The following is a 27,346-nucleotide window of genomic DNA, read 5'->3' on the forward strand; positions in this document are numbered from 1 at the left end:
AAGGAATTTTAAGATGTTCAATGACATTAAAAACCTCTAAAACTACAAACAATATGTCACTCAACACAATAGTTTTATGTTAAATGGTATAAAATATAGTGATTAAAATGAGTATCTATAAATCTGTATTTAGAGAAAAAATTTTAAGTAAATATTTTAGTAAAGCAATAGGAATAATCTTTAATATTTATTTTCACATATGAGATTTTCATCAATTGAGAACCATAAATTACATAAATAATCTTTTGAGTTCTTGTGAAGGGCCTCTCCAATGGATCTGGCTCCTTAGAAACCAATTCAAAAGAACACTGGTTAGATGCCGCTTTGCACTTGCCTGGTATATGGCCATCAATAACCCCAGCATCCCCCAAATCAAATGAAAGATTTGTTCTAATGGTGCTCACCACCGACACAGGTAATTAAAGGTTGAGCATGATACACAAAAACAAATCCACAGAATGTTGGATTTCTCCGGACTCTTCCAACAGTCCCAAGAGAACCTAGACCTGGCAAGCTCACCACAAGAATGAATGACCAGTAATTACCCCACAGGTAGGCTGGGACCACCCATGATGATGATTTTCATTGCAGAAATGAAAAATAAACACTTTGGCCCATAAAAGTATTTGGCAGCTAACTAATAAAAAGTGAATTCTTCCTTAAAGGGGGGGTGGGGGGTGGGGGTGGACACCAAAAACCCTTCTGATATTCAACCAAACTTGTAATCACAGACTAAAGCCTTAAAGGCAAACATAAAACCCTAGTCCGTAAACTCTGGACTCATCATACCTGTGCTTGTCTTCCTGAATAAACCAGCTAAACCAGCCATCTCCCTCCACAAAATAGAGCAAACTATTCAGTACCACAGTACTTTTTCTCAAGTATGCTTTTTTGAGATATACAACACTGGCCTAACAGTGACAAGCACAGATTCTCAGCCAGGCTGCTGGTTTGAAATTTCAGCTCCACACTTACCAGCTGTGTGGCCCAATACACCTAATTTCTTGATAATGATAATATCTACCTCAAAAGGCTGTGGTGAAGGTTAAGTGTTTTAATACATGTAAAGTACTTCGAATAGCTCTGGCAATTAATAAATGGCTCAGTATCAGCTGTAATTACTATGCTATATAGTAAAGGATGATGGGGACAGTGCCCTTCTTATGGAGCATTCCATCTCTACTTGAAAGCTGCATAGACTCTGCAAAGTGAGGAGAACAAAGCGCAATCTCCCTCAAATGTAAGCTTCACTTCTACTTTCTACCACAGTGGATGACCTCTCTTCCACCCAGTCCACCAGAATCAAAGCTCTGGGAGTCTGGTAGAGTCTCCTCCCCAGGCCACCTAAGCAAACAGCCACACAATCTTGCTGATTCCACCTCCCACAGAACACTCCAATATAATCTCTTCCTTTCATCCCCATTATCCCCCGCCCTGCCTCATTTAGATGACTAAATAGATTTCTTATAGTTATTTGTCTTTACTCTGCCCATCTGTAACTTGGCATTTCTTCAATAACATGATTAGAATGACTTTCTAAAATGCAAATCTCAAGTCTTCCACCCTAGTGAACTTGACTATCACCTGCCTTAGCATTGCTTTTAGACCTTAGCTTGACTTCCTCCACTATAGCATGAGGAGCTTAACTGACCTATAGTATATAATGAACAAATATCTGCTGAATAAGTAAAATGACAATGTTATTATGATGGTAGAGACGAGATAACTTTTCTAAACATTTTCATTACTCATTATAAAAAATACACTCAATTCAATTATGTGGAGCAACTTTGTTCAGTTAAAAACAAAAATATCCTAAGGAAATAATAGATGATGTGCACAAAGACAGTAAGGAAGAATGTTTATCTTAGTAGTGTTTGTAACAACAAAAAATTGAAAACCTAAATGTCAAATAATGGGGGGGAAAGGGAGGCTTTATATCTGTATTGTTAAAAACTCAAGTCCTGGCTGGTTTGACTCAGTGGTTAAAGCATCAGCCTGCGGACCAGAGAGTCCTGGGTTCAGTTCCTACTAAGAGCACGTACCTCAGTTGTGGTTTGTCCCCTGCCCTGGATGGGGTCGTGTGGGTAGCAGCCAGTGGATGCGTCTCTCTCACATTGATATTTCTCTCTCTCTCTTTCTCCCTTTCTCCCTCCCGCTCTATATGAAGATAAATGCAGAAATGTCCTCAGGTGAGGATTAAAAAACAAACAAACTGGGAAGAAATAGCAATAGCTCTTATAAGTAAACAGTAAAAAGACAGAAGCCCTGAATGGCAAATAACTTAACCACTCTGGGTCTCAGTTTTCCTGCCTATGAAGCAAAGGTATTATAACACTAACCTTATTCCCTTAGGTTTGTTAGGTAGTTTAAATGAGACACCACAAATAGTCATGTAGAATGGAATATGGTATATAAAAAGTACTTTTTGAAGTATTACTTCTGTTTCTATTATCAATGTCATTACTACATTACATGATTAAACTCGTTGCCCAGCAGTGTGGCTCAGTGGTTGGGCATCATCCCATACACCAAGAGGTCGCCAGTTCGATTCCCAGTCAGGGCACAGGACTGGATTTTGGGTTCGTTTCCCAGTAGGGGGGCGTGCAGGAGACAGCCAATCAATGTCTCTCTTTCACTTCTCACTCTCCCTTCCCTCTCCCTAAAAAAATATTTAAAAAAATAAAAAACTTCTTTATTGTAATATATAGGAAAAATGCAAAGATCATTAGTATATAACAATCATCAACTGAATCTGTGTGTCAAGGAAAAAAAAAGGCCACCATCCTTGAAACCCCTACCATCACTCTGTGACCCTTCCAATCAATCCAATTTCCCTCTTCCCAGAACATTAGTATCTTGATCTCCAAAACCTGATTAGTTTTAACTTTATGTAAATGGATCTCTACTCCTAATGTTATGCTTATATGATTTATTCATTAGCATTACTTTATAGTATCCCATTATATGAACATATGACGATTTGTTTAGCCATTCTACTTTTGATTGACATTTGGATTATTTCCACTTCAGAGTTAGTATGAATACTGTTATTAGGAAGACTGTTACATGTCTTTGATAAACACAGAAATGCTGTTTTGTTTTTTTCCTTTTTAAAAAAATCAGTTTTTCCACTAGCAGAGTATGAAAACTCCCTGCTCCACTCCTTCACCAACACTTGGAATCACCAGCCTTTCTAATTCCAGTCACTACAAGAGGTGTGTAATGCCCACTGTGATTTTAACTTGTATTTTCCTGGTGACTATGAGCATCTTTTCATTTATTTATTGGCCACTTGAATATCCACTTACATGAAATGCCTATAAGACTTGGTTTACCGCCCTGGCCAGTATGGCCCAGCAGTTAGAGCGTTGGCCCATGGACCAGAGAGACCTGGGTTTGCTTCCCGCTGAGGGCACGTTCAGTTCGTCCCCAGCCCCAGTTGGGGTTGTGTGGGTGGCAACCAAGTCAATGTGTCTTTCTCTCTTCTTCCCTCTCTATCTGAAGATAAATGCAAAAATGTCCTCAGGTGAGGATTAAAAAAAAAAAAAAAAAGACTTGCTTTACCATTTTTCTATCAAAACTTGTCACACAAATTACTAAAATTAAAAAAAAAAATCTTTTTTAAAACATTATTTTAGATAGGAGTGTCTTACTGCTTGGAGTTACTCTGAACACAATCTCTTATCACTTTTGCTTTAGAATTGGTGTCTATTTAAATCTTTCCTTATACCAATGTCATAAACAATTTCTGTTTTCTTCTATTAAGTCAGATTTACCATTCACATCTAGATGGGCAATGTTCTTGAATTTGACTTGTTTATGTATAACAGGAATCGAGCTGCATTTCCAACCCCCCAAAATAAACATCCAATTGACTCCAAACCAATTATTAAAAAGACAAACTTTCTCCAGTGCTTGCAATGCCATCTTTGTCATAATCACATGCCCATATGTGCTTGGATCTGTGTTGGGATTCTCTACTCTGTTCTACTGGACACAGACTTACCTAGAGTTCTTACATCTTTGTACAAAAACCAGATACTGTTTAAATGACGATAGCTTTAGAAGTTTTAATATTTAGCAGAATATTTTATTCTTCAAGAATGGTTTAGGTATTCTTAGCTCTTTGCATGTCCATATAATGTTTTAGAATTAGCTTATCAATTTCACCACAAACAAATAAACCCAAGTTGGGATTTTGGTTGCATTTATGTTATTTCTATTGAACAGCACATTCAACAGAATTTTCTGCAATAATGAATTTATCTGCACTATCTACTAAGTAGCTATTAGCACTAATGGGCACTTTAAACTTTTTTTCTTCTTTCCTTTCCAATCCTTATGCTTTTCCTTGCCTTATTCCACTTGCTGGTACCTCTAGAACAGTGATAATTAGAAGAGGAGATACAGGCACCACTGTTTTATTCACAATCTCAGAAAGAAAGTTTTCAACATTTTTCCAATACTGTGGTTGCTATAGGTTTTTAACTGATAACCATTATCAGAGTAAGGATGCTCTTTTCTAGTCCTAGTTTGCTAAAACCTTTTCCTCACAAATGGATGCTAAATTTTATTAAATGCTTTTTCAGCATCTAATGAAATGACATAAGTTTTCAGATGTACTGTTAATGTGGTGAAAAAAATTGAGTTGTGTATGTTGAACCACCTTTGCATTCCTAGAATATAATCTGACCATGGTTATCCTTTTGTGGTACATTCACTGAAGAAAACATCTGGACCTAGAGTTTCTTTGTAGGTTTTTCAATTAAAAGTTACATTTCTTAAGCATTTCTGATCAAGATGGAGAGGTAGGTAAACGCAGTACTCACCTCCTCCCACAATCACATCAAAATTACAACTAAACTACAGAACAACCATCATTCAGAACCACCAGAAATGGAGCTGAATGGAAGTCCTACGACTACGAAATTAAAGAAGCCACATCCAGACTGGCTCCAGCATGAGGGAGGCAGCTTGAAAGGCACCAGAGACATACCAACAAGAATTGAGTTATTTGGGATGAACTGGGCGGAGGGGCTAGGGAAGCAGCTTTCTCCCGGACAGACGTGCTGGTGGAGGCCATTGTTCCTCTGCTGAGCCCTTCCCCCACAGGGTTAAGGCAGATGGGCGCCATATCTGGGACCTCCAGCAACCTGGCTCACACTGTTTGCCCCACCCTGGTGATTCCCTGAGGCCCTGCCCAAAACAAACTTTCATGCCCACCCAAGCTGTTCCCAGTGGCTTTACCATAGGATTGGCCTGTCTTGGGTCTTGCTTCAGATTTTCCTAAATTCTCTCAAAACAAACAGCACCTGGCCTCAGTGAGCCCCATACTTCTAGCTAACTGGCCCCAGGCCTGGCACTAGAATCAGCCAGCCTTGGCTCACAGCTTGGCTTTGCCTGGGCACCTCCAAGACCAGCACAATAAGAAACCATCTGTAGATCGCCTTATAGCTTATGCTTAGTGGCCCTGGGTAGAACACATGCAAAGGCTGACCTTGCTCCAGAGCCAGCACACAGAGTGGTCAGCTTCAGACCACATCGAAGTACCACCACCTAACCACTTCCACAAGCAACACACTCAAGGAGTAGACTCAGTGAGTACCAGAGCCCTGCTGAAGTAAGTCTTACTCTGGGTGGTGGCCCCCTGCACAGCTGATCCTCCAAGGCAGTCAGAGTTAGTGGTCAATGGGCACAGCCAGTCCTTGCATCTGATCAGCCTGAGTAAATCCCTCCCATTGATGTGCCAACAGCAACCACGACTCAATTACAACTGAAGGGTGGACAGTCCACATGAGGGGAGCACCTCAAGGGCCCATCTCGGGTGATCAGGGAGGCTGTGCAACTGGACTGACCTTACAGGACACCTACTACAATAGGCCACCCTAGAAAGCTTAGGAGATATAGCAACTCTACCTAATACATAGAAACAAACACAGGGAGGCAGCCAAAATAAGGAGCCAAAGTAACATGTCCCAAATAAAAGAACAGAACAAAACTCTAGGAAAGGAACTAAACGAAACAAAGATAAGCAATCTAACAGATGCAGAGTTCAACATACTGGTGATAAGGATGCTCAAGGAACTTAGTGAGAACCTCAAGAGTATAAAAAAGGACCAGTCAGAAATGAAGGATGCACTAACTGAAATAAAAAACAATTTACAGGGAATCAATAGTAGAGCAGATGAAGCTAAGAAGCAAATCATCAAATTGGAATAAAGAATAAAAAAAAAAATGAGGATAGTGTAAGTAGCTGTGGGACAAGTACAAGTGTACCAACATTCACATCATGGGGGTGCCAGAAAAAGAAGAGACAAAGCAAGAAATTGAAGGCCCATTTGAAAAAATAACAACAGAAAACTTCCCTAACTTGGTGAAGGAAACAGACATACAAGTCCAGAAAGCACAGAGTCTCCAAACAAGATGAACCCTGGGAGGTCCACACTAAGACACATCATCATCAAAATGCAAAGGTTAAAGACAAAGAGAGAATATTAAAAGGAGCAACAGAAAAGCAGTGAGTTACCTACAAGGGAGCTCCCACAAGACTGTCAGCTGATTTCTCAAAAGAAATTTTGCAGGCCAGAAAGGAGTGGCAAAAGATATTCAAAGAGATAAAAAAAGCAACAACCTACAACCAAGATTACTCAATCCAGTAAAGCTATCATTTAGAATCGATGGACATATACAGAGCTTCCCAGAGAAGAAAAAAAATAAAGGAGTTCATCACCAACAAACCAGTATTATAGGAAATGTTGACAGGTCTTCGTAAAGAAGAAGAGGAAGGCCTTGGCCGGTTTGGCTCTGCGGTTAGAGTGTCGGCCTGCGGTCCTGAAAGACCTGGGTTCGGTTCCCGCTAAGGGCATGTACCTCGGTTGCAGTTTGACCCCGGCCCTGGTCGGTTGTGCGGGTGGCAGCCACTCGATGTGTCCCTTTCACATCGATGTTTCTCTCTCTCTCTCTCTCTGTTCCTCTCTCTCCTCCCACTCTACCTGAACAAAAAGTGGAAAAATGTCCTTGGGTGAGGATAAAAAAAAAAAAAAGTACAAATTGGTTGCTAGACTGACAAACTTCAAAAGGGAAGGGGATTGGGGGGTAGGAAGAAATAAACCAAAAAACTTATATGTAACCAATGGACACAGACAACGGTGTGGGAAAAGGCAGGAGGGGGTGGGAGAAGGGGTCAATGGGGGGGGGGGGTGAGGAACATCTGTAATACATTCAACAATAAAGATAAAAAATAAAATAAAAAAATAACTATGTTTTTCACTTGTGGGGTTTCCTCTCTTTAGATAAGACTCCAAGACAAACAAACTAATGTGGAAATTTCTTGTCGACCTGATTTTAAATAAGAAAATCACCATGGTTTGTATTCTTCTTCAAGTTTCCATCTTCCCTTTTAATTCAAATGTTAATGAGAAAGATTCAGTTCATCTTATGATAGAGATGATGACAACAAAGTATTAGGTTGAACTACACGAAAGTCCTGATATCAGACCTACTGTGGCCTACTAAACTGCAATTTCAGATGGTTTAACCTGCTATCTATCATATTATATGAAATTCTCATTCAATTAAATTTAAAATTAGCTCTAACATTTTATTTAGCTCAAGAACACATCACAATACATATAGCAATATCAGATATTGTAATTTAATAATGAACTTACAATATTTAAACAAAAGTTTCTTCAAAATCACTACTTGGAATTCAATTCCAAAATAATATTTTAATGCACTGCCAATTAGTATAAAAAGCAAGCTGGCCCTGGCCGGTTTTGCTCAGTGGTTAGAGCATCGGCCTGCAGACCAGAGAATCCTGGGTTTGGTTCCCGCTAAGGGCACGTACCTCGGTTGCTGTCTGTCCCCAGCCCCTGTTGGGGTCGTGTGGGTGGCAATCAGTCGATGTGTCTCTCTCACATCAATGTTTCTTCCCCCATCCCCTCCTGCTCTATCTGAAGATAAATGCAAAAATGTCCTTGGGTGAGGATTTAAAAAAAAAAGAAGCCCTGGCCGGTTTGGCTCAGCGGTTAGAGCATCGGCCTGTGGTCCAGAGAGACCTTGGTTCGGTTCCCGTTAAGGGCGCGTACCTCGGTTGCAGTTTGTCCCCGGCCCTGGTTGGGGTCGTGTGGGTGGCAATCAGTCGATGTGTCTTTCTCACATTGATGTTTCTCTCTCTTCCTCCCTCTTTCCCTCCTGCTCTATTTAAAAATAATAATAAAGGGCAAGCCGGAGACAAAAGTATACGAATGTGGGTCCTATCTGCATTTTTTTTATATCCTTCAAACTGTATGAATCTTTTCCACAACAAGCACGTTTCCGTAACTTTTTAAAAGTTTGTAAAAATTTTGTTGCTGAATAGTTTACTAAAAAAAATGAAGTAGCTTACTCACTCTATTCAAGTTATTATATTCTAGCAAGAAACTTCAGTAAGTAAAGACCATAACCCTAAAGAGATTAGCCATAATTCCACAGAGAAACATTTTATGAACAGATCTCAGAGAATGGGAGATGGTAAGACTCAAAAAAGTAGTAGTAGACATGGAAGACCATCAAATAGAAAAGCCTAGAGAAGACCCTGAGTGAAAATAAATGCCATTGGTCTCTGGTTTAATACCAACAAGTAGCTCCACTTTTTTTGTTACTAATATATCAATAGGGGACCATCCTTGAGACAATATTAATCTACATTAGATTTTGAAGAGAAAGAACAGTATTTAAAAATAATTCAAGTTAATTAAAACTACAGCACCCAAACATGGAAACTTTTATGAGGTCAAGCTCTGGGACAGAATTTCCTAAGAAATGAGGGGAGGCCAGCAAAGCTTTTGTAGGAAGAAATCTGCAACAAGACATACCCATAATGAAAGAGAGAGAAAATGTTAAAGGAATTGCCAATTGCACTTTTAATAACATCTAGAAATAAAGGTACACAAGCAAGAGGCTAATTGAGCCCTGGTCGGTTTGGCTCAGCGGTTAGCGCGTCCTCTCAGGGACCGAAGGTTGTCAGATTCAATTCCAGTCAAGGGCACATGCCTGGGTTGCAGGTTCTATCACCAATCGATGTGTCTGTCTGTCTCTCTTTCTCCCCCCCCCCTTTCCTCTCTATCTAAAAATCAATGGAAAAACATCCTCGGGTGAGGATTAACAACAACAAAAAAGAGAATAATTGAATTTAAGTTCATGAGTAAATGTTGCTCATCATATCATTCATCACTACCAAGAACAGTACCTGGGGTCATGGCCTGCATTCAATAAATATTTGTTCAATAAAACAATAAACTAAATCCATCAGTAATATTTAGAATGTGAAGAACTGGTTGAGAAAGTGAGGGAGGGAGCTGAATATATATTTTTAAAAGGAGGGATCATGAGTCAGAAATAAAGAATTCCAATCATAGCACAAGCTAGAGTTACTACTACTTAAAAATCTGTTTCTCATTTTTATATCCCAAATACATAGCACAGTGCCTGTGTCCACAGGTGTTAAATATAAGACATAAATAAACGCTCAGGTTGTTTAGTCTGAAACATTAATTAAATTTGTGTTTAAACCATTAAGAGTAATAATGGGATAGGAATAAAAACATGTATCTTTAAAAACCTATATAACACAGACCCCCACTTCTGGCCATTTTAGAGTACCTGGTACCAAACTACCTAACTTATAATAAAACTGATCATAACATACAAAATAACTGTTTTCAGACATTAGACAGCAGGCAGTGTAGAACTATGATCACTGAGAAAAGGGAAAAACTTGGTGAACCCCACAATCACCTTTCCTTACTATCTGGAGACAATTTCCAGAGTCCACTCAAATAGAATTCAGTCATTCTGGTTGGAATTCATTTGGCAGGCAGCAGAAAGAAGGGAGCTATGCAGAGAACCAGAGAACAAGCTCCACTAATCTACACCTAGGGATCCCCTTGACTCTGTGGCCAAATACTAAGTTGCACAAGAGCCCAGAGAAGGTCCCTGAAGCCAGGCAAACAGCAGCAGCCAGGGAGGGAGCAGTTAGCTGATCGACTACAAGAACTCCCACAGGACCGGAAGACTATAGTGTTCAAATCACCTGGGGTAGGGATATCCTGATTAACACCACAGATATTCAACAAAGATCCTAGAAAATCCATGCTCTAGAACAGCAGTTCTCAACCTGGGGGTTACGACCCCTTCACAGGGGTCCCAATAGTCTTAGGAACCGAGACACGGTTCCTCTATCCTCTCCAGGCGGGTCCGCCCACGTGCAGATACGCCCACACACAACATGAGAAACTGTATTAAAGGGTGGTGGCATTAGAAGGGTTGAGAACCACTTCTCTAGAAGGAGCGCAAGACTGGCCCTGCAGTAAAGGCTGCCTTCTATCTGTCCTAACAGAGACTGAAACAAACCTCAATGGATAAAGATGATCCATATGCAAGTTGACAGGAAAAAATTCAGCTCTTTCTAAAGCAGGACAATAAAATCCTTATGCTTAAAAACCTAGCATTATTAATGCCCATATCCAATAAAAAATCACTAGGTACACAAAAAATCAGAAAAATATGGCCTGTATTCAAGAGGGGGAAAAAAGACTCAGAAATGGTAGAAATAATAAATTGTTTGTTTCTTAATCCTCACCCGAAGACATATCCATTAATCTTAAGAAGGAGGGGCAGGGAGGGAGGGAGGAAAATTGGGGGAGAGAGAGAGGGAGAGACATCGATCGCTTGCCTCCTGTAGCTGCCTCCTACACACCCAACTGGGGATCAAACCCAAAGCCTGGGTATGTGCCCTGACTGCGAATCAAACCTGAGACCCTTCTGTGCACAGAATGATGTTCCCAACCGAGCCACACCGGCCAGGGCCAAACAGCAAATCTTGATGAACAAACTATAAAAAGGAACCAAATGGAAATTCTAGAAATAAAAAATAATTGAACTTAAAAAATTCAATTAATGGACCTAATAGCAGATTAGACACTGCAAAAGTAAATATCAGTGAATATAAAAACAAAGCAATAAAAATTAACCAAACTGAAAATAAGTAAAAGATATGATGGGAAAAAATATAAACAAATCACCCAAAACCTACAAAACAAATCAAGCTAACATTCCTGTTTGAAGGATGGATTGAAAAGAGACAAAAATTGGGGAAAGAAAATTTATGAAGAAATAAGTCAAGTTTTCCATATTCAATGAAAGTTATTAACCCACAGATCCGAGCTCAAAGAACCCTAAGCAGCATGAGTGCGCGCGCGCACACACACACACACCCTCCCACAATGGGCACTCAACCAAACTGCTGAAAACCAACAATGAAGAAAAAATTGTAAACATAGCCAGGGCAGGGGCGGGGGGGGGGGGGGGGGGGTGTTTCACATACACATACAGAAGAACCACTGATTTCTCATAAGAAACCACACACACACATTCTCTCACTCTCTATCTCCAAGCTTAAATATGATGGAGGAGCCCTGGCCAGTTTGGTTCAGTGGTTAGAGCATCAGTCTGTGGACCAGAGAGTCCTGGGTAGAGTTCCCGCTAAGGGCGCGTACCTCGGCAGTTTGTCCTCGGCCCAGGTTGGAGCCGTGTGGGTGGCAGCCAGTCAATGTGTCTCTCTCACATCAATGTTTCTCCCCCCATCCTCTCCTGCTCTGTCTGAAGATAAATGCAAAAATGTCCTTGGGTGAGGATTAAAAAAAATATGAAGCCCTGGCCGGTTTGACTCAGCGATTAGAGCATCAGCCTGCGGTCCAGAGAGACCTGGGTTCGGTTCCCGTTAAAGGCGCGTACCTCGGTTGCAGTTTGTCCCCGGCCCTGGTTGGTCGTGCGGGTGGCAGCCACTCGATGTGTCCCTTTTACATCAATGTTTCTCTCTCTCTGTGCCTCTCTCTCCCTCCCACTCTATCTGAACAAAAAGTGAAAAAATGTCCTCAGGTGAGGATAAAAAAAAAATGAATGAATGAATGAATGAATAAATAAATAAATATAATAGAGGAAAAATTTAACCTACAATTCTATATCCAGCAATAGCATCCTTCAAAAATGAAAGCAAAATACTTTTAAAACAAATGAAAGTACAAAAATTTGTCAATAGCATATTTGCACACAAAAAAACATTTACATTTCAGAGAAGGAAGATAATTCAATATAGAAAATGAGATTTAAACAAAGGAATAAAGAAAACTAGTAAGGATATGTATGTAGATAGATAGTAAAAGATTTTCTCGTCAGTATTTTTTAAAATAATTATTTAAAGTTGCCCAGCCAATGTACTCAGTGGTTGCACCAAGAGGTCGCCAGTTTGATTCCAGGCCAGGGCACGCCCAGGTTGTGGGTCCAATCCCCAGTGGGGGGCAAGCAGGAGGCAGCCAATCGATGTTTCTCTCTCTCTCTTCCTCTCCTTTCCTCTTTCTCTAAAATCAATAAAGAAAAAAAAAATTTCAAGTACAGCATATGACAACCAGAGAGGTAAAATAAAAATGCCAACACAAAATGGAAGATTATTAATATGTTACAATAAATTAAACATACAAACTGATGAGTTTTAGTTATGATTAACTGACAACTGACTTTTAATGCGACAAAACGTCTGAAAAACTGAAAACTAATACTCTACTGAAAAATTATATGCTAAAAAAAGCAACATATTTAACACAGCAACTGGAATAGCTACTTATACAAAAATGCTCACAAACATGCTTTTGAGGCAAATAAGTCTGAGGGTAATACAATAGAAAATGATTTATCTTCACCCTGGCCGGGTGGCTCGGTTGGAGCATCGTCCTGTACACCAAAAGATTGCGGGTTTGATTCCCAATCAGCATATACCTAGGTTGTGGGTTTGATCCCTGGTCAGGGTGCATATGGGAGGCAACCAATCAATGTTTCTCACATCGATGTTTCCTTCTCTTTCTTATCTCTCTCTCAAAATCAATGAACATATACTCAGGTGAGGTGTTTTTTTTTTTTTAAATGACGTATCTTCAATGATTGTGGCTGCATGCTCCTTGCTTTCCTGTAACAGCTTTAAATTTACATTTCCCCCAAACCTGCCCACCTAACCCAGCCCTTTGGAGAAAACAAAAAGCAAGCTCATTTCTGGTAGAAGTTTAATTTCAGATGCTAGTTCACTGGACAGCCCTAAAGAGGGGCAGAAAATGATGCCTTTTTGATTAGCAGATTCTACATAACAGCACAAGGAAAGAACAAGTAAAACAATAGCTACTGATAGCCTTTTCAGGTAGTATCAGTGTCTTAATACAGAAAGTGATGCACATAAATATAGGACCTAAATTACATAAATTTCTTTCCAGCAGAGTATTATTCATTCAAAAGGTAACTAATTGTCCTAAACTGAGACCAAGTCCCTAAAAAAAAAGAAAAAAATCTACTACCACTATGGGAATAAAACTATTGTCAAGAATCTAAAAATCTACACAGAACAATAATGGTTGCTCTATTTGTCATCCAGGTTAATTGTAAAGAAAATGAGCAAAGCCCTGCCAGTGTAGTTCAATGGTTGAGCATCATCCCATGCACCAAAAAGTCACTAGGTTCAATTCTGGGTCAGGACACGACTGGGTTGCGGGCTCAATCCTCAGTAGGGTGCGTACAAGAGGCAGCTGATCAATGTTTCTATCTCTCTCTCAGTCTCCCTTCCTCTCTATCTAAAAATCAACAAAAACATAGTATTAAAAAAAAAAGAAAAGCAAATAATTGGGGTCCTGGTTAGACTGCTTGTACAGGGGTGGGCAAAGTAGATTTGCAGTTGCATTGTGACATTCTTTTGTGTTAATAAAGCTATTATAATAAGCATAACTTGAATGTCTTTTGCCCACTCCTATATAAATACTAACCACTTCTTTAATTGAAGGATTCACACTTTCACCGCAGTTATTTGGCCTTTCAGTTTAATTTTCATAAAGATTTCAAAAGTTTTATAACAATGATGTAAGTCATTCAAACTGGCATACATTGGTTATAATCAAGAAACTAAGTTTTTTCAAGGTAAGAAATTCTTATTGAGATTAGGTGGTAAGAAAAATTATGACAGTGACCACATAGCTTAAAGCTATGAGACCGTCTTTATTTCCAAGCAGTTCCTCATACAAGCACCACTCGGATAACGGATCCTTGTTGATGGCTGAGCAAACAAAATTACCTGGGATAGACCTGGCAGTGGTCAACAGCACACAAGACAGATAAAGTCCAGCCTAACTGGCAGTAACATGACAAGTACATTCAATGAATGCCACTACCTATATTCAGTCAGAAGATGAGGTTTTCATTCACTTCCTCCCAGCTCAGAGTCATCTGTGGGACAGTTAAGGGAGAGCACTGGAATAATCTAGACAGGAAAATTATAGCTCTCAAGATGCTCATAATCATACCTTCGTAAAGCCCCATGGGCCTGGACCCTGGTCTCTACACCTCAGATTCCTCTGTAACATGTAAATTTAACATTTTCATTCATAAAACAAGTAAAAAGAGAAATACATTTAGAGAGTTCAGCTTGCTATATAGAAATACACTGACCTAGGATTTAAGACCTCCTCTCCCTTGTCTTAGCGCCAGCATAAATGCAGCATGGCACCAAACAAGTCAGTTTCCTCATACATAAAATGAGATGATTCATCATATTGTCCAATCACATAAATCCAAAGTATTCCTTCTCTTGTAAAAATGCATGGACCTGAAATGTTACACAGATTGTTGCCAGAAGAAAGGAAAGGTTGTGCTTCAAAGTCTCTGTTTAGAACTTAGAAGACACATTCTAACAAATAGATTCTAACTTAGTTCCTTTTCTTTAAAATCTACACAAAAATACAGTAAAGTACTATTTATCTTTAAAATATTTTAAATTATATATACACACACACACAATGTATGTATGTACATATATATAAAACCTGAATTCCCCAAAGATGACCCCTGACCCTGTTCCAGATTTAACTTCAGATCTCTTGATCATTACTTTGCCAGGGCCTAGGCACACTAAGATTGAACTTACAGAAACCTGAAAATACAAAAAAGAGAGAAATGATATGTTATAACACATCTAAAGGTTCAAATATTATAAAGCCATTAAAAAGCTGAACACCGCCTGCTTAAATGCCATCACCTTGAGGAGAAAAGGATCAAAACATAGAAAGAGGCAGCTAGGATTACAACACAGACAGAAACATCATCTACCACGAGATGCCTTCACCTTCAACTAGACCATAACCATACCATTTTAAGAAGCATCTGAAGATGCTACTAATTTCAGGCAATAAGGTTTCTTTGGAAAGAAAGCTGCCTCAAACCCTCCCTGATCTTTACCTCAGCCTTGTCCCAAAGTAGCACAGGACCAGCAGCTTGGCTGGCGGGGTAGGGGGGGCCCACACCATTTTTTAAAATGTTTTTCCCTCTACCCCAGGCAGAAAAGAGGAGAACCATAAACATACTCCTCAGTCATTTTAGTTAAACAGCTGTTAAACATACAAGATATTTTTAAATCCAGTTAAGTGCTTGGGTACCTATATTGAATTGCAGCATAATACTTAAAATTATCCAATGAGGCAATCATTTGGCTGTGTGATTCCAATTAAAACACTGTATATTTATGGGGATTTTCCATTACAAAATGCCTGATAGGCAAGATACTCATCTGACCAGACACTTTAAAAGTTAAGCATTAAGCAAAATTTTAACTATTCAAGAGAGGTTATAAAATCTAATAATATAAAAACAGTAACCCTTCATTAAAAGTATATTATGTAGCAAATAAACACATCAATTTAGAGCTTATAATTAGTTTTCCTTCTTCCATATCTACTGTGCAAAAGTGGTTAAATTTGCATCTCAGTTCTATATCAAATAAAAATAGTCTGAAAAATGTTAGTGTCCAAAGTGTTATAGAATATCCTTAATCTCTAACAATAAAATTAGAAACACTAAGATACACTAAGATCTGCCCCACTAAGGGGGGGGAGGAGATCAGGCAAAAGATGTTACTTCTCACAAACCAATAATAAGAATACAGGAAAACTTTTTAATTCACTAGAAGTCAGTAAATAAATAACAAAGATATTTCCTGTACTGAAACGAGCAAACTTTTCCAAACCAGACAGTGTGCTTTCAATAATAATAGTGTAGGTAAAGCAGATTTCTATGACCTTTTACCAGAATGCTGTGAGTAGTTTTCCACAATTATAGAAAAAGTGATAAAAATAAAAATCAGCAACATTTATTGAACTCTTATTCCATGCTGAACATTGTTCTAGTATTCCCTTATTTATACCCACAAAAGCACTGTGACTTAGGTAGCATTATTACAGCATTCATTAACTTTTACATAGAAAGAAACTGAATGTCAGCAGCTCCCACAGTGGCTAAGTGGTAACGCAAACCAGGCTCTGAGTCTCCTCTTCACCACTCTGAGCTGGGTCACAAAGATATAAGGAGTGGGCAAGTGCACAAGAGACATGAGAAATGCCTCCTAAAAGACGAGAGATTGTTGAATCCCTATCAAGGAGCAAAGATAAACTGAACTAGCAAGAAGAGGCACAGGGACCAAGAAACAGCAGCACCTTGCTTCAGCATGTCCCTTCCCATATACAACCTGCTCGAATTCATGTGAAAACAGGCAAGTGAGTGGTTGTGGCCTGAAGAGAGGGGAATTTAAAAAGGAGTCTGGAAAAAATGAGAAAATGTCACATCAAATATTACAAAGCATCTTAGAAAAAGAAAAAACCAGTTCTCTAATATCCATGAATTTTATAAAGAGCTCACAAAAATGTCCTGTGGAACATGACAAGACCAGAAAGTGGGTACAATCTGGCCCCAAGCGGTCACACCCTGTGATATTACCTCCCGGAAGCCCCAGCCCCATGGAAGCACCACCATGCTTGCTCCAGCACTCTCTGAGCTGCCTCAAACATTACTGCCCACTTCTCAAGTGTCACCTCAAGTTTGGCTGGACAATATAGACAGAGGAGAAGGCTAAGAACAGAAAGGCAGACTGGGCCCAAGAACCTTATTGCCAGGCTAAGGAATCTGGGCTTTGTAATCCAGGTAAGGATGTCGGAAAAGGTGTGCCAGGAGCGACACAACTCCAGCTGTGGTTTTAGTTGTAGCAGTGAACACTCTGGATTGCCTGGATTCAAGTCTGCACTTACTATCCAGCTACTAGGTGACTCTGGATAATTAAATCCGTGCCTCTCTTTCCATCTGCAGAACTGGTTATTAACAGTATGTGAACCTCAAGATTACTATAAAAATTGAAGAATTAATGTTTAAAATGGTATCTGGCACATGGTAAGTGCTCATAAATGTTCTATTTTTCAAGGTTATCATAATACAATTGATGGATGTGTAATATAGATTGAACAGGAGAAACCACAAGCAGAGATCAATTAGGGGCTTATTTCAACAGTCTAAGCAAAGGACTAAGAGAGCCTTTCAGAAGTTAATGTTGAGAAGAAAAAGGAAGGAGACATATGAACACACAATGTGAAGAAGAGCAGGGATTGAAAACTTGTTTAAATATGGAAGATGAGAAACAACCTGGATTCAAAAATGATTCAGAAATTTGGAGCCTAGGTGACCTGGAAAAACAGTGGTGACAATTAGAAAGTCAGAAAAGGGCACTAAGTTGAATGATGCTATCTCCTTAAATGCTTTATGATTTGAACTTCAAAGACTGCCTGACTAGATAGTTCAGCAGTTTTCAGTTTACCAAGCATATGACAGTTAAAACTTTGTTGAAAATGGAAAGACAGAGATACAAAAACAATAAAAGGAGAAGGAAAGGGTGTGGCAGAGATAAAGAAAACTGCCTGGGGAGCAGCCCAGGGTTCTAGTCAGAGCTCAGAGGTTAACTATATGACACTGGAGAAAACATGCCACTTGCCCAGATAACCCCACCCCATCACATACAGAGGGAGTATCATTATGCATTTAGGGTTCCTCAAATTATATACAACCACTTTCCTCTCTCCCGTCTCCAAAGCACTGCGCAGAGGAGCCTTTGTTTTTGACAAGTATAATTAAACTGTTCTGCATGTTCAGGAAAAAAAAAAGTTGAACACACCTGAATAACCATCTCCACAGTTACTTTAAGCTTTGACATTATCACTTTTTTTTGAAGATCTAATTGGCTTTAGTAAGTGACTCATGAATAGGGCAGCATCCCATCTAGCAACTAGAAGAACGCTCCCTGACATCATCATATTTGCCCGACAACACCATAATCAGGACTATAAGGCTGTCTCAAAAGCAAAGAGATCTCACATTACCTACTAAGATCACAGTACATCTCTATCTATACATATGACAGGCACTCATCTCAACAGAGGCAAAAGCCCATTACCTTCATCAACACTAGTGCCTCAGATTTCCTTTAAAGTCATCTAGGTTTTCCAGAGTGTATAATAGTAACTTCAAAGTTGTTTCAGATACAACACTTCTGAATCCCTGTATGATACTATAACTGAATGTTTTATCCCACGTAACACTGATATAAAAAAAATTTTAACACTGGAACAGCTGATGTTTTCCATTAATCCTACGGGTATATTCACAATTACAATAACTTAAAAAAAATGGTCTTTAAAAGTTTTATTTACAAAGGAAAACAAAAGATTTACAACAGCAACACCTGAAAACATGAAGTGATAACTTCAAAATCTATTAAATTTCTGTCTCAGTTTATATAAATTCATTACATCAAATGACTTCCATAAGCATCCCAAACTACTATTGTAAGAGGTTCCTCCATGCCTATGTATCATTTCAAACAGAACATTATTATGAGTAAAGTAATGGACAGTATACCCCATAACATGAGACACTACATAAAAAGACTGTTTAAGGACTCAAAACTATATGTAAGACTTGAGGGATAATTTGGAAAAATAATCTACTTTCTATTGTTGTGTACATTACGTAATTTTATTTATTGATTTTTAGAGAGACAGAAACATCGATTGGCCACCTCCTGCATTACTTGATTTTATAAAATTCCAAATATAATCACCAAGCTAAAAATCATATTCAACTGAGTTTTGATTTTGGTTTTGGGGGGGTAATCCTCACTCGAGGATATTTTTCCACTGATTTTTAGATGGGGAAGAAAAGAGGGAGGGAAAGAGAAAGAAACATCAATGTGAGAGAGACACATCGATTGGTTGCCTCCCTCCCAACCCTGACAAGGGCTGGGGATCGAACCTGTGACCCTTTGGTCCAAGTACCAATGCTCTAACCACTGAGAAAACCAACCAGGACACAAGTTATTTTTAACACAGAAAATACCTATTTTTATAGTTAAATAACACAAAAATAGCAATATATGCCAGTAACAGTTCTTCCCACTTCCCATCTACAGATATTTTACTTAAAAACAAAAACAAAAAACAAAAACGTTTTTTGGCTCTCTCTCTCAGGAGCACACCCACACCTTTCCCCAGCCCCTAGCCCCTACCTTTCTTCTTCCCCACCAGGACCATTTTCCTTACCGCTCCTTTTTCCTAAGCTCCAAGGGCACTTCTTGTGGCTCTGCAACTTGTTTCATAAGCCCATTTCTTCTTTTTTTCTTTTTAAATATGTTTTCATTGATTTTTTTGGAGAGAGAGAGAAAAACATTGATGTGACAGAGAAACATCGATTGGCTGCCTCCTATATACCCCCTACTGGAGATCGAATCTGCAACCTGGGCATGTGCACCAACCAGGAATTGAGACCTCTCAGTCAGACAGGACAACACTCAATCCACTGAGCCACATTAGCAGGGCCTAAGCCCATTTCTTCTACCACTCACTACTTTTACCTCTATGACTTTCTAGATTTTTTTTTTAAGAGAGAAGAGGAAGGGAGAGGGAGAAAGAGAAACATCGATCGGCCACCTTCCTGAATGCCCCCCCACTGGGCACTGGGCCCACAACCTGGGCATGTGCCCTGACCGGGAATTGAACTGGCAACCTCCTGGTGTGGGTCAGTGCTCAACCACCGAGCCACACCAGCCAGGCTGTGATTTTCTAAATAACATTTCTCTTATAAAAATAAAATGCTTTTTGTCCTGGCCAGTTTGGCTCAGCAGTTAGAGTGTTGGCCCATGGACCAGAGTTGAGGGTTCAATTCCAGTCAAGGACACGTACCTCAGTTGCGATTTGATCCCCAGCCCTGGTCGGGGTCATGCGGGAGGCAACAAATCAATGTGTCCCTCTCGAATTGATGTTTCTTCCCCACCCCACTCCCCCTACTCTATCTGAAAATCAGTAGAAAAATATCCTCGGTTGAGGATTTAAAAATAAAAAAGGGTTTGAGGTATAAGTGACATATAACATCATATTTATTTCAGGTGTACAACATAATGTTTTGATCTGTTCTTTTTTTTTTATATCACTAGGAATCACCGCTATGCTCTAGATGTGAGTCGTTCAAAATGAAGCCACACTAGTCACAGGTGGCTACTGAAAGCTTGAAATACAGTCAGTTGGAATTGACATGTGCTATGAATGTAAAACAAGATTACAAGGATATGGTACCCCCAAAAATGTAAAATATCTCATTAATAATTTTTAATTTTAAAATAATATATATCACTAAAATTAATGTGACTTTCTTTTTACTGGTTTGTTAAACTGTGACCCCTAGAAACTTTCAAAATACATGAGTGAAAATTTAATGATGTTAGAAAATTATTAGTATTCTGAAAAAAATGAGAGAAAAAAAGAAACTGGAGGGGGCGGGGTGCAGCAGTTGGCTTCCTCTTCCCATTAACAACAGAGAGAACAATCGGGTTTCCTCTCAGGTACAAACTCAAATAGAATGGCAGTGGCTGTCTCCAGCAGGCACTGATAGAGATTCCAAGGCTAGCTTGAGCCTCAGTTGGAAAGCACAGCATGCTCTATTAGCTGCGTCTGCCCAGGGCTGAAGAACAGGAGGAGTGCCAAGTGTGACCCGCCATTCTAACAATGGCATCTCACCATCCATCCACTCAAGCTAAAAACCTGTCTTATTCACTCTTTTACTTACACCTCCCTTTTCTCTCTCTCTCCATTCTGTGATTTTGGCCTCAGGAATGAATCATAAATCTGTCTACTTATTTCCATACTCTTTGTCAAGATCTTAATTCAGGAGAAAATGATGGAGGATTCTACAATAACTGCTCTTTATCCAATCTTTGTATGTTCAGTTAATTCTCCCCATTTGCTTCCTTCAAATCTAAGTTTCAAAATCACCAACACTCTAAAACATCCAGGTTTCAGTGTTCACACCTCTTATTTCATTGTCCACAATACTCTCCATCCTGTCCCCCCACAATACATCCTTCCCCCGATAACGTACTGACGGTGCCAGAGCAGAACTGTTTAATCTAGCATGCTGTCCCAGCTCTTTTTTCTGCACCTAGAAATCTTGAACTTAGATCTCAAGACCCCTATCTACTGCCATCTTCTCTAAGAAATGCCTATAATCTTGAGAGTGAATTGCTGCCATGCTCCATCCTTCCCTTCCTATTCTAATGTTACACAGCAAGCATGTTGTATACTGAAGCAATCAGTATGCCCTCACAACAGTACCAGTGGGGAAGGACTGTTCTTACTTGTGTATTCTCCTAACTACAACAATGCAAGGCTTATAGCACACATTTAATGAATGAATGGGTGAATGGAGCAGAGAGTGATTCCTGAACCCAGTCCACAACACTCTCATCCCCTAGTCTGAATGAGCTAACTCCTCACAAGCTGCTTACTATCCAACTCACCCACTGACCAGTAGGAAGGCCAGGGTGTCTCACTTATCTCTTTTATTTCAGCACAAGGGTACTCAATAAATATTTATTCAATGAGTGAGGGGATGAACAGATATTATCAGACATCAAGTTCCCCACCTCAATTTACAGAGGGGCAATTGCAACCCTGAGAGATTTAATCACTTGTCCAAAAAGGTCAGAGGCAAAATCAAGACTTAAGCCATTTCCTATCTTATAACACAACATGGGACCTTTCGTCCTGATAAAAAGTCCTAAAGTAGGAGTTTGTCACATTTTTGGTCACTCAGTACCTCTAGACACCTATCAAGGTTTGAGAGAATCTTAAAAGACCAAAAAAGCTATGCCCCTACTATGAAAGCCAAACAGTAACAAGAAATTTACTCTTCCTTACTCCTTGGTAACTAGGACTTTGCTAGAGACCAAAATTTGAACGGTCACATGTTCTTGCTCAGAGTCTAGAATCTCTTGAAGATGTAGGAACAGTGAGAGCCCATTTGTCGTGGGGGAGGGAAAGGTGAAGTTCATGCAGCAATTCACTGCAAAGTGCCAGGGGTGGCATCCTAACCAGATTTGGGCCTATGGCTCAACCCTGACTGTATCCTCTGCTGCTTGCCACTTTGGTTCCTACTTAATTTTCTAGTATAATCTCCAGTTTTCCAATCAATTCTGTAGGCTGACTTATAGCCTTCAATTAAGTTTATTTTCTGCCCCAAAGTTAGCCAAGGATGAGTTTCTGTTGTCTGCATACAAAAACCTCAACTGCCACACATAAGTGGAAAATGAGGGACTATCACCCCCAAAAAATGGAATAACAGGGAAGGGGGGGAATTTAACAGAAACATGGGAGAATGAGAAAAGGAACAATAAAAAATAATTATATAGAATAAATCAATGTCATACTGTTGTTTATGGTGGCTGCATTGGCCACATGGTCAAGATTGCTAATCAATAACCAAAGGCACTTCTTTTTCTTGACTGAGGCAACTAGTCATCTCCCAGTCTCTCTTGAAACTAGCATAGCCCTGTGACAAAGGTCTGGCCAATGGAGAACCAACACAAGTAGTAAGGGTGGTACCAGGCCTAACCCATAAAAATTTCCCATGTGAAAACCTCCATGCTCTTTCCCAAGCCAATGACTGAATGCCAAAACCCAGGGTGACCTTTAGACACCATATGTATGTAAAATAGAAAAAATACCCACAGTGTGGTCCTTGAATATCCAATTGTATGAGGTAGAGCAGTTATCCCCTGGTGTTAACAGTCATTGGGCTATTCATGAGCAAGAAATAAATTTTTGATTTAAACCACTGAAACGCTGGGTATGTTTGTTATACCAGTTAGCCTACCTTAGTGAATACAAAAATTGGTATCAACCTCAAAAGGTTAGTAAATCTTGCAAGCAATGTTCTTTCCCAGTTTGAAAACATTTATCAGATGTATTCCACTTATCATTAGTAAGAATCTGGGCTAATACAAAATCACCTCCCAAAAATTAAGAAGTGTGTTTGGGTTTTGAAAGGGTAGACTTTTTCTTAGCAATTAAGTACACAAAAGTAGAGGTAGGAGTGGGAAAATTGACATAAATCATCAAATTAAATAATCCCTGTTTTTTATATATTTCCCTCCTTTGTTCAATATTTGGATTCAAAGAAGTATACAAATGTTTTTCCAGAATAAATCATGACCTATACTAAAGTATGTTAATCTTTCCTACTGTTCTACACATTTTCATTATAAAAACTGCTAAATTTTTAGCTAATTTGGGGAGCTTTTATAAATACAAATGACTTACACCTGAAATTAATACAAAATATTTTACTGTAATCTGTAATTAAAAAATAATTTTTTAAAAAAAATTAGAACATGATGAAGCCAAAATTAAAAAATACAGATGACATCCCAACTTCTAAGGATTTGAACTCATTTAGGTGTGAAATGGGGACCAGACATCAGTACTTTTCAAAGATTTCCCAGGTGCTGATTATGGAGGCCCCTCCACTAAAACAAAATTTATTAAAATTTGTAAGATTTAAAATAGTGATGATATAGCACAAAGTGCTTTAATAAGCAGCATGAAAGCACACTTTTTAAAGTCTGCAATGTGATTCATGAAGTGACGAGGAGGTTTCTATTAAAATTCTTTCTTAAATATTTTATATTAATATTATACAAAACAAACACTCAAATGTTGTTCAACCCCTATTCTTAGCATTTTGAGGAACCAAGCTAAACAAGGGGTCACAACTGGAAGGAATATGATCAGAAATACAGATTTTTAAAAAGTCTTGGTACAAGAGAATATTAAATGGAGGGAAGATTCATTTCTTAACAGTTCTTAACAATTAATACTTCTGAAGAGACTCAGAAACAGGAGCAGCTTTCATTATCTAATGTATACAGGCATATCACGTTTTATCATGCTTCACTCTATTGGGCGTCATAGATGTTACATTTTGGTGATACTTGCTCTGGAACCACAGTATCTCCAGAGGTATAACTGTATATACCTTTATTACTTTCTTTATTTTAATGTACATTTTAAAAATCATTACATACAATTCACATATACTAGGAAACACCAACAATAATAAATGCTCCTCTGAAAGCACAATAGGTTTCCCACCTCAAAGCTAAGATACAGAGTCACCTCTACCTTTTGACTTACCATGGTGATTCCACAATAGAGGATAGAAACTACCCATTCCAACCATCTGTCATCTCTGTTGGCAACTCAAATCAAGCTTTATTTTCTAGCTCTGAAGTTGAACCATACCTTTGGATACAATGGCTGGCAAGATACTGAAGACAGATCAGCCAACTTTTTTCTTAAAGCCAGAGTGTGCATATTTTAGAAGCATACAGTTTCTATTGTAATTAGTCAACTCTACTTTTGTAGCACAAAACCAGCCAGACAACATAATATAAACCAGTGAGTGTCGCTGTGTCTTTATAAAAACAGAGGTAGCAAGCTGGATTTGGGGTCTTGAAGCTACAGAACCATCAAGGTTAGTATGAGGTACCCTGAAATTACCATTCATATGTATATATGTGTATGTATACACATATTCATATATATATAAAATACATATGTAAAATATTGTACATTTATATATTTATTCTGTAGTATGTGTTTATGTCATTATCTCTCTCACCCCACTACAATACAAGGCCCTTAAGGATAGAACCACTGCTTCATTCACTGATAAACCTTTAGTGAATGGGGACATAGTGGCCTGACTCAACTAAGTTACCTCAAGAGACCTGAACACAGATTACCAGAGAGGGAGGGGAATATGAAAGAAAACATTTCTCCTGTTAGGAGAATAGAAAGATTATTGTGTGTGAAGTTATGCTTCCATAGTCAGATGCTAAGTGTCCTCCCCTCGCCTCCCAAGCCATGACTATCACTGAGATGAGAACAAGTGCTAATGATGAGGAAGGGGGTCAACACTAATATCAAGAAGCAGAGCAGTGACTCTATCAAGAGTCACCAGAATTACTGAGGAGCCCTCAGAGCAGAACTGCTGCCACTGGTCCTGGATACTGTGCTTCAACAGTGGGTAGGAGGGGTGATAGCCAGGACTCACTAGTGTGGGTGTCTGCACTGCCCAGAGCAGAGAACAGGCACCGAGTTAATACTGCATCAAAAAGAACGAAGTCTAGCCTCAGCGCTAATTCACAGTGTGACCTTCACCTTCTCTCCAACGCTCAGTTGCCCTTCTGTAAAGTGGAAATGAGAAATCATTCCAACACCACCTAGGGGAGGCTCACATGAACTAATACATTTGAATATACTTTATAAACTCTTCTATACAGCTGGTAGAAATGTAAAATAGCACAACTACTTCGGAAAATAATTTAATAGCATCTTAAAAAGTGAAGCATATACCTGCCATATAGTCCCGTCATTCCACTATTCGGTGTTTACCAAAGACAAATAGAAACTCATCCACACCAAGACTTGTACATCAATATTCATAGCAACTTTGTAACAACCAAAAACTATAAACAACCAGAATGTCCTTTCAACAGGCGAGTAGATAAACCATGGTATATCCACACAATGAAATATTACTCAGTAATAAAAGGAATGAATTGTTGTATGTGCTACAACATGGATGAATCTCAACATGATTATGCTGCGTGAAAACAACCAGACAAAAAAAAGACAACATAGTATATGATTCCATTTATATAAAATTCTAAAAAAGATGAAGTAATCTATACTGATAGAAAACAGATCAGCCCTGGCTGGTTAGGCTCAGCGGTTAGAGCGACGATCTGCGGTCCAGAGAGACCCAGGTTCAGTTCCCGCTAAGGGCATGTACCTCGGTTGCGGTTTGTCCACGGCCCTGGTTGGCTGTACGGGTGGCAGCCACTCGATGTGTCCCTTTCACATCGATGTTTCTCTCTCTCTCTCTTCCTCTCTCTCCCTTCCACTCTACCTGAACAAAAAATGGAAAAATGTCCTCGGGTGAGGATAAAAAAAAAGAAAACAGATTAGTAGTCACCTAGGGATTGGGGGTAGGAGGATGGGGGTGGGGGAAATTTGGGGGGGTGGATTTATTCATTATACTGATTGTAATGAAAGTTCCAAGGGGGTTACATGTCAAAAATTTATCAGTTCATACACTATAAATATATTAAGTTTTTGTATGCCAATTATAATACAATAAAGATGTTTGAAAAGTTTTAAGCCATCTAAAACTTGACCTTTTAGAGGTACATGCCCCCTCCACCCAAAAAATCTGCTTCTTCTACTGCATATCCCATTTCATGTGATGGCAATTCAAATCTTCCAATTACTTACACCAAATACCTTTAAATTATTCAATATCATATTTTCATATTATAAAAATGAATGTCTTAAAATTTTTAAAAATTCGTAGAAGATATGTTTTTTGTTTTTGTTTTGTTCTTTTGTTTGTTTGGTTGTTTTTTTATCCTCACCCGAGGACATTCTTTGCATTTATCCTCAGATAGAGCTGGAGGAAGAGAGGGAGCAAGAGAGAGAGAGAAACATTGAGGTGAGAGAGACACATGGAGTGGTCACCACCCACACAACCCCAACCGGGGCCGGGGACAAACTGCAACCGAGGTACGCGCCCTTAGCAGGAACTGAATCCGGGACTCTCTGGTCCACGGGCCGACGCTCCAACCGCTGAGCCAAACCAGCCAGGGCAAAGATATGTTTTGTTTTAAATAACATGAAATACTGCTATAAAGAATTTTTTAATCTCCCACTTTTTACAAGAAAATTTTCAAAGTCTATGTTTTCCACTTTTCACGGCCCTCAACAATACAGTCTCCTTTACCACCAACCTTAGAAAACTAAGTTTTCTAACAAGACGCCACCTTCAAATGGTACAGCAACCACCACAATCTGCAGCCTTGCAGCATCACCTGTTAAAATCCCATTCCCTAAGACCATACGAAATACCACTCTAACCAAGAATCTTTTCCTACTACCAATCCAAAAAAATGGCTCCCTTCTTCTGAATTACCACCTCTCTTATAGCATAGATATTGCACAATGTGATATAGTTAAGACATAGCTCATTCACCTCCATTAAATTATACATGTCCTGCCCTGGCCGGTTT

The 27,346-nt window shown here is 39.1% G+C and overlaps 1 protein-coding gene across 17 annotated transcripts in view; it reads right to left on the reverse strand.

Annotated features, from left to right (window-relative positions):
• DYRK1A (dual specificity tyrosine phosphorylation regulated kinase 1A) overlaps positions 1-27,346 on the reverse strand; it is a 161,837-nt gene that overhangs the window by 50,096 nt on the left and 84,395 nt on the right. For 7 of the 17 annotated variants that reach the window (XM_036242435.1, XM_036242436.1, XM_036242437.1 and 4 more), the window contains one exon: positions 19,488-19,564. The exons of the other annotated variants lie outside the window; for them this stretch is intronic. The gene's annotated coding sequence lies outside the window, so the exon portion shown is untranslated. The remainder of the gene's footprint in view (positions 1-19,487; positions 19,565-27,346) is intronic. 17 annotated transcript variants of the gene reach the window in all.

The sequence above is a fragment of the Molossus molossus genome, unplaced genomic scaffold (assembly GCF_014108415.1).
Source record: "Molossus molossus isolate mMolMol1 unplaced genomic scaffold, mMolMol1.p scaffold_m16_p_5, whole genome shotgun sequence".
Classification (NCBI taxonomy): domain Eukaryota; kingdom Metazoa; phylum Chordata; class Mammalia; order Chiroptera; family Molossidae; genus Molossus; species Molossus molossus.